Raw genomic sequence first — 4,265 nt, 5'->3', positions numbered from 1 at the left:
TGGTTTAATGAGTGACCAGTTGGCGATAATCTAGTGGCCATCAGTGGTTGCAATTGACCCATTATGTTTAATTTATAGTGTGTGATAGTACCATGAAAATTAAGTGTTCTCATGTAAACATATATATATTTTAAATCTAGGTCAATATCTGGTAACTGTTGAAGTATATTATATACCTAGTACAAAATGTTATAAGAAGAAATACTATAAAATAATCGTAATTATCCATAATATGAAATAATAACATGACTACACAGATACAGGATCAAAAATGAAACACATATGGTGAAAATAATTGTTAGAATAATATGAGCAAAACAACAACAACAACCTAACGAAAGGAAAGTTTGATCCAGCAATAACTGAGAGGAAAAAACCTAATCCAAATCTTCAGCGCGTTCACACTATCTCCTCTATTACATACAGTAGGCGACACAACTCATACAAAACTCATTCACTCAATTCATCTCTGCTCCTCCACCACACTTACTTAACTCAACCACCAGAGGGCAACACAATCCCATTGCATTTATATACTACCATACTAGCGGGAGTAGGTACACACCTCACACATGATGGCTACAGTGCCTTGCAATAGTTTTCATCCTCCTTGGCGTTTTTCCTTTTTTGTTGCATTACAACCTGTAATTTAAATGGATTTCATGTAATGGACATACACAAAATAGACCAAATTGGTGAAGTGAACTGAAAAAAAAAAATATTGGAAAAGTGGTGCGTATTCACCCCTTTTGCAATGAAGCCCCTAAATAAGATCTGGTGCAACCGATTACCTTAAGAAGTCACATAAATAGTTAAATAAAGTCCACCTGTGTGCAATCTAAGTGTCACATGATCTGTCACATGATCTCAGTATATATATAGGTATATATATATATATAATATAATAATAGCATTTGAATGTGTTTTTATTGAATAGAAATGCCGTAAATCAATGTCCTTCCAGACCTCAGTAAAACTCAAACCCTGGTTACAGCTCTGGAGAGTTATAAGGTTCTCCATCATCTGCAGGTGATCTGTCTATCTGGTCAAGATCATGGATATAGGTCCCCCTCCCTCTGATAATAGGTATAGAGATAGCTGGATTCAAATGAAGCCTTTTCTTAGATTGGCCCCAGAATACACACCTATACAGCTCAGTGTAGATTTACAGTTTTCTCAGGTATTTATATTATTGACACACTTATAATACAGTCCGAATGCATTCGGAAAGTATTGAGACCCCCTTGAATTTGTTACGTTACAGCAGGGTTCTTCAATTCCGGTCCTGGAGGGCTGAAACACCTCTGTTTTTCATCCTCTCCTTCTAATCAGGGGCTAATTCAGACCTGGGACACCAGGTGAGTGCAATTAACTACCAGGTAGAAATAAAAAACAGAATTGTTTCGGCCCTCCAGGTCCGGAATTGAAGAACCCTGCGTTACAGCCTTTTCTAAAACAGATTAAATTGTTCCCCCCCATCAATCTACACACAATACCCCATAATGACAAAGCAAAAACTGTTTTTGAGAAATGGTTGCTAATGTATTAAAAATAGAAAAACAAAATATCACATTTACATAAGTATTCAGACACTTTACTTTGTTGAAGCATGTTTGGAGCAGATTACAGCCTCGAGTCTCCTTGGGTATGACGCTACAAGCTTCGCACACCTGTATTTGGGGACTTTCTCCCATTCTTCTCTGCAGATCCCCTTTGTCAGGTTGGATGGGGAGCGTTGCTGCACAGCTATTTTCAGGTCTCTCCAGAGATGTTAGATCGGGAACAATCTTAAAATGATCTATTTTGGTTTAGAGACAAGCGTCATGAAACATCTAACAAAATACATTAATTTGACATGGTGGAAAAAAATAATTGGGGGCCAAATGTACACAATTTAGCTTCAATGTCCAAATAAAGACGTAGGGTTGTGTAAAGGTCTGCTATGGTCTTCTCTGTTTAATATCTCTTTGTCCAAATAAAGACATAGGGCAGTGTAAAGGTCTGCTATGTTCTTCTCTGTTTAATATCTCTTTAGAATAGGTCTTTATCTCCTTCAAATCTCCTTAAACATAATTTATAACTAAACCATTCCAGTTTTAAAGAGGGACCTGACATTATCACGGTTGTTATTCACTTTTTATCAAAACTGGCATCAAGTCCGTTATAATGCCATCCTATAGTGTTTCTCTACATCGATGCGCTCTGACCAATCAGAAAATGGATACAACCTTTATTTCATTTGTCACTTTAAATAACAATATCAACCATCTTCACATATTTCATTAGTACATTATGAGATGAAAACATAATAACACTCCACGTTGCAGATATGTGATGATACAACTGTCACATCGTTTTCTCTGAATCACAATTTTGACAACTCTAAAATGTAGAGATGACCATCATTTAAAATGTTTCTGAATGCTGAGATCAAATGTAGGTATAATTATTGTAGTCTTTGTTGGCTACATCTCAGAATTTCTGCATTGACAAATTGTCAACCACAGTCTACTAGTCTTGCCATTGGCCAGTCCAAGGTGATCCGCTTGGTACCACAACCTTTTGCGTTTCTGGCCGCCCTCTGGTTCTTCCTGTTGGATTTCACTGGGGTCGTCTGAACAGCAGACACAACATCTCACTGATCTTAGCCGATCTTATACATTTGTTGAATAAAAATATACAAAATACAGCTTATTTTACACATCATCATTTAAAATTAATTGCATTTGGCCATTAGTGCCCTTTCCAAAAATCTGGTTATACTCCTATTAAAACTTCTTGAGGATAGGACCCTTCATCTCAATTTCTGTCTAAAATGACATACCCGAATCTAACTGCCTGTAGCTCAGGACCTGAAGCAGGGATATGCATATTCTTCATACCATTTGAAAGGAAACACTTTGAAGTTTGTGGATATGTGAAATTAATGTAGGAGAATATAACACATTAGATCTGGTAAAATACTTTTAAAAAATAAAAATAAAGGTTTTCTATTTTTATTTTTGTTGAATCATCTTTGACATGAAAAGGCAAGGCCATACATTGAGATAGGAAGCTGGAGGTAATTCAGATGTTGTCGACAAGAGGGCAACAGTGTGTGTGCAAAGTTTCAGACTGATACATGAAAGAACGAGAGAGCTACACACTATTTTGAACGGAGTCTCCCAGGTGTCCCTCACGAGTTTGCCCACAGGTACCTAAGTGGCCGAATTGGTAAATTGATCCATTTTCAAGTACATAACTATAGAGAACATACAAAAATGCTATGGTAATAAAAAAAATACACGTTTACACACTCCCAGGAATGTCATACATGACGGATCATTAGCTTCCCTACATAAAAGGAACAGATTTTCATACCTCTTGATGGCCGGGCGGGGGTGGGTGGGGAGCCAGAGACCGCAGAGGGGTCAGACTGGAGGAACCAGTTCCTACGTTTAAATGAGTTGGGGGATGGAGGACTTGAATTTAGTCTCTTTGGTGTTTGCTCCCAGAGGTCATCTGACTCTCTACCACTATTGAGGATTTTAAAAAATTGAGTTAGAACTCAAGTTAACTATTACTTATTTTATTTCACCTTTATTTTACCCGGTGGTAAAATACTTTTATGGATGAGCACTGCATCAATACATTAAATACACAACACATATTTATAAACATGTATATATTATATAGAGTATGGGGAACACAATCACTATAATGAAATATGTGGACCAATAGGCAATAAGACACTCAAACTTGACCAGGTTAGATTTCATAAATTGTTTTGTTGCAAGTTGAAAGAGTCGGAATTCATGCAAAACGCTATATATAAAACATGGATCGTGTTAGGATATAAAAATTGATTTCATCAACCAAACTACACTACATTTTATCTCTGGGATCCTCAGGATGACAAATCAGAGCAAGATTACTGAATGTAAGTACATTATTTACCTTCAGAGGTGAATGTATCAAACCAGTTGCCTTGATAAAAGTGTTTTGTTGTTGTACACTATCCTAAACAATAGCATGGTATTTTTCCGCTGTAATAGCTATTGTAAATTGGACATTGCAGTTAGATTAACAATAATTTAAGCTTTCTGACGATATAAGACATGTCTATGTCCCAGAAAGTTGGCTGTTGTTAACAACGCCATTCTAGTCAAATATCGCATATTGAGCAGCAACTGTCCCGATTTTGGGACACTGATCCAGCAGTTAATTAAACTGTTTCTTTTTTTGGCAACATCTCTGATTTTTGAAACTGTCTAGACGTCACCCTC

Source organism: Coregonus clupeaformis, unplaced genomic scaffold (assembly GCF_020615455.1).
Source record: "Coregonus clupeaformis isolate EN_2021a unplaced genomic scaffold, ASM2061545v1 scaf3107, whole genome shotgun sequence".
NCBI classification, from domain to species: domain Eukaryota; kingdom Metazoa; phylum Chordata; class Actinopteri; order Salmoniformes; family Salmonidae; genus Coregonus; species Coregonus clupeaformis.
Note: the sequence above shows the minus strand (reverse complement) of the source record.